The sequence below is a fragment of the Mirounga angustirostris genome, unplaced genomic scaffold (assembly GCF_029215605.1).
Source record: "Mirounga angustirostris isolate CCGP_5_RB_7025 unplaced genomic scaffold, mMirAng1.0.hap1 SCAF_10, whole genome shotgun sequence".
Taxonomy (NCBI): Eukaryota; Metazoa; Chordata; class Mammalia; order Carnivora; family Phocidae; genus Mirounga; species Mirounga angustirostris.
Genome location: NW_026991718.1, coordinates 90115786 through 90129557, shown reverse-complemented (window position 1 = coordinate 90129557; position 13772 = coordinate 90115786). Strand labels below are relative to the sequence as shown.

The 13772-nt window shown below is 41.5% G+C and overlaps 1 pseudogene; it reads right to left on the bottom strand.

Annotated features, from left to right (window-relative positions):
• Window positions 1-603: 603 nt before the first annotated feature.
• Window positions 604-1062, bottom strand: LOC123842356 (small ribosomal subunit protein uS12-like; annotated as a pseudogene).
• Window positions 1063-13772: the final 12710 nt, after the last annotated feature.

Genomic DNA, 13772 nt, shown 5'->3' with positions numbered 1-13772 from the left:
TGGGGATGGAAGCATGATGCATCTATAAAAGGCAACATAAGGGATGGGGCGCCTGGGTGGCTCAGCCATTAAGCATCTGTCTTCAGCTCAGGTCATGATCCCAGGGTCCTGGGATCAAGCCCCATATCGGGCTCCCTGCTCGGCAGGAAGCCTGCTTGTCCCTCTCCCACTCCCCCTGCTTGTGTTCCTTCTCTCTGTCTCTCTCTGTCAAATAAATAATATATTTAAAAAAAAAAGGCAACATAAGGGATCCCTGTGGATGGAAATGTTCCATATTTTGACTGCATTACTGTTAATATCCTGGTCATGATATTGGACTCTCATGCAAGATGTTACCATTGGAGGAAACTGGGTAAAGGATACATAGAATCTGTGTATTATTTCTTACAACTGCAGGTGGATTTGGAGTTATCTCAAAATAAGATTAATTTAAAGAAAAGTTTTTATTTTTTATTTTTTTTATTTTTATTTTTTGGTTCATAACTCCACATTTTATTTTCCATAGGATTTAAAAGACAAATACATTAAAAATAACAAATCTGTGTTAATGGGTACACATGTATAAAGATGTAATTTTTTGGCATATTTTTTCAGAGCTTATTGTCATGTTTTCACCATCAAAACTTAGGATCTTGGTCTTTCCTTCTTGCCTTTGTAAGAGGCCAAAAGAGAGACACTGGCTATTTTGACAACCTTAAAACGAACTCTAAGAATGTCACTGACAGCATGACATTTGTGACCAAATCCAGCAACCAGAACCTCATCATTTTCCTCCATAAAATTCAAACAGCCATCATTGGGTACAAAGGCTTTGACTTTTTTGCCATTCTTGATCATCTGGACCCTGACACAAGACCTGATGGCAGAATTTGGCTATTTGGCTTCAATCCCTCCTTTTTCAAGCACAATTACCTTTGCATGGGAAGCACCTCTAAAAGGGTTGGCCTTCAGGGCTGTGCCCAAATGGAAGCTCTTGTACTGTTTATCATGCCACCTCTGATCTCTTCGGTGGCTATGGAACCTCCTGGCAGTACAAAGACCACGACACCTGCTCACCTTTTTTTTTTTTTAGAGTTTTGGATATGGTGATGATTTGTGATTTATTTTTCATTTATTTTTTAAATTTTATTATGTTATGTTAGTCACCATATAATACATCATTAGTTTTTGATGTAGTTATCCACGATCCATTGTTTTCATATAACACACAGTGCTCCATGCAGTATGTGCCCTCCTTAATACCCATCACCAGGCTAACCCATCCCCCCACCCCCATCCCCTCTAAAACCCTGTTTGTTTCTCAGGTCCATAGTCTCTCATGGTTCATCTCTCCCTCCAATTCCCCCACCCCCCCATTTTTCCCTTTCTTCTCCTAATGTCTTCCATGTTATTCCTTATGTTCCACAAATAAGTGAAACCATAGGATAATTGACTTTCTCTGCTTGACTTATTTCACTTAGCATAATCTCCTCCAGTCCCATCCATGTTGATGTAAAAGTTGGGTATTCATCTTTTCTGATGGCTGAGTCATATTCCATTGTATATATGGACCACATCTTCTTTATCCATTCATCTGTTGAAGGGCATCTCGGCTTTTTCCACAGTTTGGCTACTGCGGACATTGCTGCTATGAACATTGGGGTGCATATGGCCCTTCTTTTCACTACATCTGTGTCTTTGGGGTAAATACCCAGTAGTGCAATTGCTGGGTCATAGGGTAGCTCTATTTTTAAATTTTTGAGGAACCTCTACACTGTTTTCCAAAGTACCAACTTGCATTCCCACCAACAGTGTAAGAGGGTTCCCCTTTCTCCACAACCTCTCCAACATTTGTTGTTTCTTTCCCTGTCCATTCTTGCCATTCTAACTGGTGTAAGGTGGTATCTCAATGTGGTTTTGATTTGAATTTCCCTGATGGCTAATGATGATGAACATTTTTTCATGTGTCTGTTAGCCATTTGTATGTTTTCTTCAGAGAAGTGTCTTTTCATCTCTTCTGCCCACTTTTTGACTTGATTATTTGTTTTTTGGGTGTTGAGTTTGAGAAGTTCTTTATAGATCTTGGATACCAGCCCTTTATCTGTAGTGTCATTTGCAAACATCTTCTCCCATTCTGTGGGTTGCCTCTTTGTTTTGTTGACTGTTTCCTTTGCTGTGCAGAAGCTTTTTATCTTGATGAAGTCCCCAAAGTTCATTTTTGCTTTTGTTTCACTAGCTTTGGGAGATGTATCTTGAAAGAAGTTGCTGTGGCCGATGTCAAAGAGGTTACTGCCTATGTTCTCTTCTAGAATTTTGATGGATTCCTATCTCACATTGAGGTCTTTCATCCACTTTGAGTTTATCTTTGTGAATGGGTTAGAGAATGGTCGAGTTTCATTCTTCTGCATGTGGCTGTCCATTTTTCCCAGCACCATTTATTGAAGAGACTGTCTTTTTTCTATTGCATGTTTTTTCCTGCTTTGTCAAAGATTATTTGACCATAGCATTGAGGGTCCATATCTGGGTTCTCTATTCTGTTCCATTGGTCTGTATGTCTGTTTTTGTGCCAGTACCATGCTGTCTTGGTGATCACAGCTTTGTAATAGAGCTTGAAATCGGGCAACGTGATGCCCCCAGCTTTGTTTTTCTTTTTCAACATTTCCTTGGCAATTCGGGGTCTTCTGATTCCATACAAATTTTAGGATTGTTTGTTCCAGCACTTTGAAAAATGTCATTGGACTTTTGATCGGGATGGCCTTGAAGGTGTAGATCGCTCTGGGTAGCATAGACATTTTAACAATGTTTATTCTTCCGATCCATGACTATGGAATATTTTTCCATCTTTTTGTGTCTTTTTCAATTTCTTTCATGAGTGTTTTGTAGTTCCTAGAGTATAGATCCTTTACCTCTGGTTGGGTTTTTTCTGAGGTATCTTAGGGTTTTGGTGCTATTGTAAATGGAATCATTTCTCTAATTTCTCTTTCTACAGTTGCGTTGTTAGTGTATAAGAAAGCAACTGATTTCTGTGCATGGATTTTGTATCCTGCCACATGACTGAATTGCTGGATGAGTTCTAGTAATTTGGGGGTGGAGTCTTTTGGGTTTTGCACATAAAGTATCATGTCGTCTGCGAAAAGAGAGAGTTTGACTTCTTCTTTGCCCATTTGAATACCTTTTATTTCTTTTTGTTGTCTGATTGCTGTTGCTACGACTTCTAGTACTATGTTGAACAACAGTGGTGAGAGTGGGCACCTTGACGTGTTCCTGATCTTAAGGGAAAGGCTCTCACCTTTTCCCCATTGAGGATGATATTTGCTGTGGGTTTTTCATAGATGGATTTTATGAGCTTGAGGAATGTTCCCTCTATCCCTATACTCTGGAGAGTTTTAATCAGGAAAGGATGTTGTATGTTATCAAATGCTTTTTCTGCATCAATTGAGAGGACCATATGGTTCTTCTCCTTCCTCTTATTAATGTGTTCTATCACGTTAATTGATTTGCGAATGTTGAACTACCCTTGCATCCCAGGGATAAATCCCACTTGGTCGTGGTGGATGATCCTTTTAATGTATTGTTGGATCCTATTAGCTAGGATTTTGTTGAGGATTTTGGAATCCATATTCATCAGGGATATTGGTCTGAAATTCTCCTTTTTGATGGGGTCTTTGCCTGGCTTGGGGATTAAGGTAATGCTGGCCTCATAGAATGAGTTTGGAAGTTTTCCTTCTGTTTCTATTTTTTGAAACAGCTTCAGTAGAATAGGTATTATTTCTTCTTTGAATGTTTGGTAGAATTCCCCAGGGAATCCATCAGGCCCTGGATTATTGTTTTTGGGGAGGTTTTTGATCACTGCTTCAATCTCATTACTGGTTATTGGCCTATTCAGGTTGTCAATTTCTTCCTGTTTCAGTCTTGGCAGCTGATAGGTTTCCAGGAAGGCCTCCATTTCATCCAGATTGCTCAGTTTATTGGCATATAGTTGTTGATAATAATTTCTAATAGTTGTTTCTATTTCCTTGGTGTTAGTCATGATCTCTCCCCTTTCATTCATAATTTTATTAATTTGGGTCCTTTCTCTCTTCTTTTGGATAAGTCTGGCCAGTGGTTTATCAATCTTATTAATTCTTTCAAAGAACCAACTTCCAGTTTTGTTGATCTGATCTACTGTGTTTCTGGTTTCTAATTCATTGATTTCTGCTCTAATTTTAATTATTTCTCTTCTAATGCATGGCTTAGGCAACGTTTGTTGCTTTTTCTCTAGTTCTTTAAGGTGTAGAGTTAGTTGGTGAATTCGGGATTTTTCTATTTTTTTGAGTGAGGCTTGGATGGCTATGTATTTCCCTCTTAGGACCACCTTTGCAGTATCCCATAGGTTTTGGACCGATGTGTTTTCATTCTCATTGATTTCCATGAATTGTTTAAGTTCTTCTTTGATTTCTTGGTTGACCCAAACATTCTTGAGCAGAGTGGTCTTTAGCTTCCAAGTGTTTGAATTTCTGCCAAATTTTTTCTTGTGATTGAGTTCCAGTTTTAGAGCATTGTGGTCTGAGAATATGCATGGAATAATCTCAATCTTTTGGTATCGGTTGAGACCTGATTTGTGACCCAGTATATGGTCTATTATGGAGAAAGTTCCATGTGCGCTCGAGAAGAATGAGTATTCTGTTGTTTTAGGGTGGAATGTTCTGTAAATATCTATGAGGTCCATCTGGTCCAATAGATCATTCAAAGCTCTTGTTTCCTTGTTGATTTTCTGCTTAGATGATCCGTCCATTGCTGAGAGTGGAGTATTGAGGTCTCCTACAATTAACGTATTGTTATCAATATGACTCTTTATTTTGGTTAACAGTTGGCTTATGTAGATGGCTGCTCCCATGTTGGGGGCATAGATATTTACAATTGTTAGATCTTCTTGTTGGATAGACCCTTTAAGAATGATATAGTGTCCTCCTGTGTCTCTTATTACAGACTTAATTTAAAATCTAACTTGTCTGATATAAGAATTGCTACCCCAGCTTTCTTTTGAGGTCCGCTGGCATGGAAGATAGATCTCCATCCCTTCACTTTCAGTCTGGATGTATCTTTAGGTTCAAAATGAGTCTCTTGTAGACAGCATATGGATGGGTCCTGTCTTTTTATCCAATCTGCAACCCTGTGCCGTTTTATGGGAGCGTTTAGGTCATTCACATTGAGAGTGATTATTGAAAGATATGAATTAATTGTCATCATTTTGCCTGTGAAGACGTTATTTTTATAGATTGTCCCTGTAAATTTCTGTTGTAGATCACTCTTGGGGTCTTCTCCTTTTATAGAACCCCCCTTAATATTTCTTGCAGGGCCGGCTTGGTGGTCACATATTCTTTCAGTTTCTGCCGGTCGTGGAAGCTCTGCATCTCTCCATCCATTCTAAATGAAAGCCTTGCCGGATAAAGTATTCTTGGCTGTATGTTCTTGTCATTTAGTACCCTGAATATGTCTTGCCAGGCCTTTCTGGTTTGCCAGGTCTCTGTGGATAGGTCTGACGTTATTCTGATGTTCCTCCCTCTGTACATAAGGAATCTCTTCCCCCTAACTGCCCTTAAGATGGTTTCCTTGGTTCTAAGATTTGCAAGTTTTACTATTACATGCCGGGGTGTTGGCCTGTTTTCCTTGATCTTAGGAGGGGTCCTCTCTGCCTCTAGGACTCGAATGTTTGTTTCATTCCCCAGATTAGGGAAGTTCTCAGCTACGATTTGCTCAAATACATCTTCTAGTCCTCTCTCTCTCTCTCCACTCCCTCCGGGATTCCAATGATTCTGACATTGGAACGCTTCATGGTGTCACTTATTTCTCTGATTCTATTTTCATGGATTCTGAGTTGTTTTTCCCTGGCCTCCTCTCCCCCCCCCCTTTTTTTTAAAGATTTTATTTATTTATTTGAGAGAGAGAGAATGAGAGACAGAGAGCATGGGAGGGAGGAGGGTCAGAGGGAGAAGCAGACTCCCTGCCGAGCAGGGAGCCCGATGCGGGACTTGATCCCGGGACTCCAGGATCATGACCTGAGCTGAAGGCGGTCACTTAACTAACTGAGCCACCCAGGCGCCCCTCCTCTTTTCCCTTTTTATCTATTATACTGTCTTCCAGATCGCTTATTCTCTCTTCTGTCTCAGTTACCCTAGCTGTTAGATTATCTAGATTGGATTGGATCTCATTGATAGCATTTTTAAGTTCTGCCAATTCCCCTTTTATTTCTGCCCTTAGAGACTCTATGTTGCCATTAATTGATTTCTCCATTCTAACCATTGTCTTCACAATTGCTAACCTGAATTCCATCTCCGACATCTTGGTTATATCTGCATCCATTTGTAAATCTGCAGCATAAGTCATAATCTCTGAGCCTTTTCTGTTTTGGGGGCCCCTCCTCCTAGTCATTCTGTTCATGGGTGTTTGAGGGAATGTATAGAGTCAAAATTATTGACCAGAACCCAAGCAAGATGCACCTGTTTTCTTGGGACCTTAGGGTTGCTGGCCTCTTGTTTTCCCAGCCTGTATTCTGCAGGAGGGGCCTGCTGCGTTGTTATTCAGGCAATTCTGTTTGGGCGGAGTTGCCCTGCGCCCCTGTGGAGGGGGATGGGCTCAGTGGGAATCAGTTTTTGGGGCTTTTGTTCTCTGGTGCCTTTCCCTGGTGGCTTTCCGCGTCTCTTCTGAGAGTCAGAGCAGAAGAGACCATTTCCAACCCTCTGCCTCAGAGCAGAGATTGCAGTCTGTTCTTCAGTGAGCTCTCCAGGCCACACTGTCTCCATTTCTGTCCATGCTGCTATTAATTGCAGCATCCTGGGTTGTGCGCCCCTTCACAGCGCTCCCAGTCCTGCCTCCAGGTCTGGGCATGTCTCTGCCCTTTGTGCTTCTAAAACCACCAACTGCTTCCACTTCATACAGGCGCAACTCCTCCACTCCGGGTTTCCGGCCCGGGGGCTGCAGTTTGCCCGCCCGACCCCACTGCTCTGGGTTTCTGTCCTGGGGGCTGCAGTTCACAGGTGCGACCCCGCCGCTCTGGGCTTCCGCTCCAGGGGCTGCCCTAAAGTCCTTTCCCCGCTGCTACCGATCTGCGAGTCTGTGCCCGTCCACAGGGCGCAAGGCTGTCGCTCACCGGCGGTGTAGGATCCCCAGGGCCAGGCACTCTCCCGCTGCCGTTTATCCTCTGATATCTGCCTGCAGAATCACGGCTCTCCGCTTTGTACCTCAAAACCAACCGCCTGCGATATTCTGTTTGTAGAGATCCAGATCTTCTTACATCTCAGGCTGGTTTTGTGGGTGCTCAGAGTGGTCTGGTAGGTATCCAGCTCAATTCCAGGGACCAGTTGAAATAGGGTCCCCTACTCCTCTGCCATCTTTCCCCGCTGCAAAGAAAAGTTTTTAAAAAGTCCTGGGAGCTTGGAAGTCACCTTTCCATCCTAACAAGTAACAAGCTGAATAGACTGACAATAGATTTATAAGAGATTGGAGGACACAGGGCAAACTGCTGCCCCCACGATTGGAGAGCCACAGAGGCGAGTACAGGGGTCATGGTTTACCAGAGCAGAGACTAGCAGAAACCACTGTGGGAACCATAGTCAGAGAAGGCAAGCCTAAACTTCAACTGACAAATTGCAGGAGGCTCAGTGAGGACAACTCAGAAAAACTCCAGGGAAGCCCAGGTATTGCAGTGTGGGGGAGATGTCCCCACAGTACTGTGAGATTTACCACTGGCAATTCAGCCATATTCCCACAGTAAATATCAGAGAAAAGTCCCCTCCTGTTTTGGGCAGGAACCATTTTGAAAGATCCCAAAGCCCTCTGTTCTTTTTTTTTTTAATAAAAAATATTTTATTGAAAGATGCTTTTTTAAAAAATTTTATTATGTTATGTTAATCACCATACAAGCCCTCTGTTCTTAACAAGTCCTACCCTCAGGGGAAACTAGTTAAAAAGAGCCTAACCTGTTGGGGTGTTGTCAGAGCCTCACTACACAACTTCTAGCTAGCTCTAGCTACACTGGGCCTACACAAGGCCTTATATATGCGAATATAAGATTATATGTGAATAGATGGATGAAAATAGGTCTCAGGAACTAGAAATGATGCTGGTCTAGAATGTTTTAGAAAATGTAATGAGGAAAGAATTGATGCAAACACTAGAAAAGAGGATAAGAAGCAATCTTTTTCTCTATGATTGTTTTTCTGGAGAATCCAAGAGAGTTGGGTGAAGAGCACACTCAGTCACTGGACCCGTAGAAATTACCTGAGCAGGTGTGCTCCCCACTTTCCATGCTCTGTGGAAGCCCAGCCCTGACTGTCATGTGTAGAACAGTGGAGGCCACAAAAAAGACCTCAGAAAATATCTCTTGAAGTTTAAATAAAGCCACTACTTAATGTCATAAAAGATGATTCATTCTGAAAATGTAATAATTCTGAACTCAAATGCACCCCAAATTATATATATATGCCTCAAAATAGAGCAGGAGTCATCAGAACCACCAGGTGGCAAAGACACAGCCTCAGTGATCGTGGACATTTCTGCAGTCACCTGTCCTAATGAATGAGAGCACGTGGCCCCGAGCCAGGAAGGCCAAAAAAGGAGGCACCCAGGTAGAGCCTCCTGGAGAGGGTTTGTGGGACAAGGACCCATTTTTCAGGAGGCTCCAGCCCATTGTTGGGGATTGATTATAGGCTCAGGGCAGCAGGAGAAGGAGCAAGAGCAGAGCCCAGCCTCCCTGACGTCAGTGAGGGGAGGAGGAACATCCAAAGCCTTGGAAGCCACAGAGAGTGGGATATGGGGATAAAGGAGGTAATGGAATAGACGAGGCTACTAACGCCCTTATCCTACAGAGATAGATTCAAAAGGAGATCCTGGAGGTTGATGAATCAGAAGAGGTTTAATGATATTTTTTAAACTTATACAAATAACTAGTAGAATATCTAGTGATTGATCAATCCATCAGTCCATCCATCCACCCATCCATCCATCCATCCAAATAGTGAGAAGAAGGAGGAACATAAAGAGTTAGCATGTGAGCCAAATCCTCATCTTTCATATCAAGGATTCACAATATCTTTTATGAGTCTTGTGGAATGGAACCGAGAGGTAAAGAGTGGAGTAGGCACTTGCTTTTCATCATCTTAAGGTCTTCTCTACATTTAATTTTCACTGTGGAGCTTTCAAATTTTTATAGAAATTATTTTATTTTATTATTAGTTCTATTTTATTATTAAGAGCTAGAGCATTATGGAAATAGTTAACTTAGAATGTGACATTCCTCTGTAATCCCATCCTTCAGGCACAAGCCTATGAATGGTTCAAAATCCCAAGGTTTCCTTTTTTTGAGCTTAACAAATCATTATTCTTAACAAATCCTGATCTTTTTCTGCTTAATATTTTACAACTTGCTTATTTATCCAGAGCAGATATTGTTCCTTGTCAGTACATGCACATGCTTTGGTTAATTTTTTAGATCTCATTCCATGGATATTACATATTTTTAAAATTTTATTAAGTTTTTTATTATAATTCCAGTGTAGTTCACACAGTGTTATATTAGTTTCAGGTGTACAATATAGTGATTTGACAATTCTCCACATCACCTGGTGCTTATCACAACAAGTGTGATCCTTAATCCCCATCACCTATTTCACCCATTGCCCCACCCACCTCCCCTCTGGGAACCAACAGTTTGTTCTCTATAGTTAAGGGTCTGTTTCTTGGTTTGTCTCTCTTTTTTCCCTTTACTCATTTCTTTTGTTTCTTAAATTCCACATATTTGTGAAATCATATGATGTCTTTCTCTGACTGACTTATTTCACTTAGCATAATACTCTCTAGCTCTATCCATGTTGTTGCAAATGGCAAGATCTCATTCTTTTTATGGCTGAGTAATATTCCATTGTATATATACACCACATCTTCTTTATCCATTCATCTATCAATGGACATGGGCTGCTTCTATAATTTGGCTCTTGTAAATAATGCTGCTATAAACATAGGGGTGCATTTATCCTTTTGAATTAGTATTTTTGTATTCTTTGGACAAATACCCAGTAGTGTGATTATTGGCTCATAGGGTCATTTTATTTTTAATTTTTTGAGGAATCTCCATACAGTTTTCCACAGTGGGTACAGAATATTACACATTTTATTTAATAACCTACTATAGATACATATTTGGGCTGTTTTCCTCATGTCTTTTTTTTTTTTAACTACTAGGAACTGTAGTGCAGTGAATAATTTTCAGTCAATTTTGTGCCTGTAGGCAAGCATTTCTGTGAGATAAAATTCTAGATGTGGAACACTGTGCTGAAGAATATGTAACTTTTAAATGTTTAACAGGGATTGCTAAATTGCTATAACAAAGACTGTTCGATTCCTACTCTGTCAATGCTGATGAAAGTTCCTTATCAATGGAGCATTATCATTGTGTTTAATTTTTTTCCCAGTGTGTAGAAGAATAGTGACATTTCATTCTTGGGTTAACTTGAATTTTTGTTGTTGAGGATGTTAAGCATATTTCCATATAAGTATTATAGACATGTATATTTCTTTTTCTGTGATTTGTGTGTTCATGACTTTTCTCTGAATCTCCTATTGGATTTTTGTCTTAAAAAATTACTCATAAAAGCACTTTGGTATTATGAAAATTAAAATTTACTGTGTCACATTTGTCAAATTCTTAGCACTTGTCTTACTTTGTTCCCATTAGGATGACTATAATCAAAAAAGACAGATAATAACCAGTGTTGGCAAGGATGTAGAGAAATTAGAACCCTCATACACTGCTGGTGGGAATGTAAAATGGTGTACCCACTTTGGAAAACCATCCAGTAATTCCTCAAAATGTTGAATATAGAGTTACCATGCAACCCAATAATTCCACTCTTAGGTATATACTCAAGTGTCTACACAAATCTTGGAACATAAAGGTTCTAACAGTATTATTCATAATAGCCAAAAAATGGTGTTAAAAAACAAAATTTGATGAGTAAATTTGAAGGTCTAGTTGGCTTTATTAAATGATTCGTGAATTAGGCAGCATCCTATCTAAAAAGTAGAAGGGAAATTCACTGAGCTAAATAAACAGACAAACAGAAAAGGGTTTTTAAAAGCATAGAGAGGGCATTACAAGAAGAAGGAGGAGGAGGGGGAGGAAGGGGTAGGAAAAAACAGAGGAGAAGGAGAGAAGAAGAAGAAGAAGAAGAAGAAGAAGAAGAAGAAGAAGGAAGAAGAAGAAGAAGAAGAAGAAGAAGAAGAAGAAGAAGAAGAAGAAGAAGAAGAAGAAGAAGAAGAAGAAAAGGGGAGAAGAAAGAGGAAGAAGAGGAAGAAAGGAATTTATTAGCAAGAGATGCCTTGTTTAAGCAAAGTTGCCCTTCTAAGGGGAGTGAAAGGAGTCTATCAGTTAATTTCCTAGTGTTTACCAGGAAATTCCATGTTTACTGGTTAAAGATTACATTTCTGGTGGGTTGACACTGTAGTTAGGTTAGTTATTAAGTCTTGGTTTACTGACTTGGGGACTTAACCTAAGTGATGCCATTTAGGCCTGTGGTTTTCTTTTCAACAGTGGAAACAACCCAAATGTGTGCAAATTGGTGAATAGATAAATGAAATGTGGTATACACATACAATGGGATATTATTTGGTAATAAAAAGAAATGAAGTAGCAAGATATGCTATAACATGAATGACCCTTGAAAACATTACCAGCCGTTGAATTGTGTACTTACATGGACGGATGGTATGGGAATTAGATTTAATAAAGTTGCTTAAAAGATCACCCTAAACATGAGCAATGAGCCTAGGTGCGTCCCAGCTGCTCTCCAAATCCATGGGATACCCTGAGTGACAAGCACCCTGTTGGTCCCTTCTTGAAATCCTGATGCCTGCAGTCATGAGCAAAAAGAAAGGCTTTTTGGATGGCAATAGCTTCTGGAACAATCTGCATCTGTGGTTTCTGGTGACTCCAAAGTAGAGAGTGTGATTTGTTGGGAGGAGAGGGTTTTTGGGGGGAGGAGTCGAGACCTGAGGATGGGCCCCAGGACTCTGGCTTGATGGAGCCCCTTCCCCTTCAGATCTGTGGGTCCACATCCACCACAGCATTCAGCAACTCCCCCACTCCCTTTTATTTCCCAGGACCACCTTCTTTGAGAGGAAGTGGCATCACAAATGGGCTCCTGTCCAGACCTGTGGAAGTCACAGAGAAGGGTGTGGGTGTCTCTCTGCTTTACATTGTGCAACTTCCTCTGGACACAGATACCAGGTAGAGGTGAATCAACAGGGGCAGCTAAAGAGAGTTCTTACCACAGGCCAGTTGTTTTCAAACAGTTGATGTGTGGCCAAGAGGGGAAATGGATTCATTTTGGATGTGTTGTCTGCTCAAATTCTTGACTCACTTTGAATCAAGACAAAGGAGGAAATTGTCTTTTTCTTTTGGATTTAAAAAGAGTTTTCCAGAAAAGAGAATTCAGTCCTTTGCCAAATACCAAATATCTTCCAAATAACTTATTCTGTGTTCCCATTCATCTCTCGACTTTGCCTATATGTGCATGTGTGTGCAAGCAACAAAATGTGTGGCCAAATTAATTATTACTTCCCATTTTGGTGATTGTGTTTTATACCTGCTTAGAAAGTGCTCCTCAGGTCGAGCACACAATTTTGTCTCAAACATCTGAACCCTCAGCCAGGCACTCTCAGGTTTTACAGGCCCAAGAGTCTGACTTCCTGTTTGGAGTTTTATCTTATGTATCTCAGGTAAGATTCTCTTTATGCTGATCTATATTTTGCTCTGGAAAGACAAATATTAATCCCCAGGTTTCTGAGTTCCCAGGAGCTCCCTGTTACTGCTAGGCTCTAACTGCAGAGTGGGATGGAGTCTGCTCCTCAGTGGAGCCTGGTTTGGGCCTAAGAATCACTACCAGGAGAGGGAACCCCCCCAAGGGAGAGGGAGGCAGAATGGGGAATGTTTACTTGGGACAAGGTTAACAATGGAGGTACATATGGCTAATGGGTCTGTGGGGATCTGCTCATTCATTCATCCCACAGAGGTAGGTTATGCCAGTACTGTCATTGCCAAATGATGTCTTCTGCTTGGTGTTTCTGGGGGCAGCTCTTGCTAGCCATAGGCACCACCTCCCCAAGTGCCTCTCAGTCCCAGATTCCCTGACCTGGCCATTTGGTGCCTCATCCTGCCTCTAGGACTATGGAGTCATATAACAGAACCCTGACGGAAATGATCATGGAGGTGCTTTCATTTCCAAGGAGTTCAGTCCTAAGCCCAGGAATTTAGAAAGCCAAGAGGTGTGAAACAAGCAAGATTTCTGCATTAGGGGCAGATACTGCTGGTCTTGCTGAGCCTGTGGGGCTCTGGGAGCTGAGGGACCTGTTAGAGGTGCCCTGCCCTTGAAGAGCATCAGAGGGGCTGGGCTTACCTCACAAAGGGCCCATAGATGTGACCACCTGGCCAGAGAGTGTAGCCAGAGGGCAGAAGCACCCCTGACTCAGGCCTAACTAACACTGACCAGGTGTAGGGGAAAGAACTGAGTGTGCTTGAGTGTCCCCATGAGGGGAGCTGGTCAAAGCTCAAGTCCTCAGAAGGAGAAAGATACCACCTGTGGGTGAGGACAGCCAGCTCAAGTCTCAGCAAGCAGGAGTGTGGTGAAGAACTTGGTTCTGAGGTGGGTCTGGGGTATAGCTGTACTGGGTGGGGAAGGTCTATAATGCCAGGATGGCCTCCAAGTGTGCCCTGGGCAACATATTCAGATATTATGGAGTAGAAAGTCTCACAGGCCAAA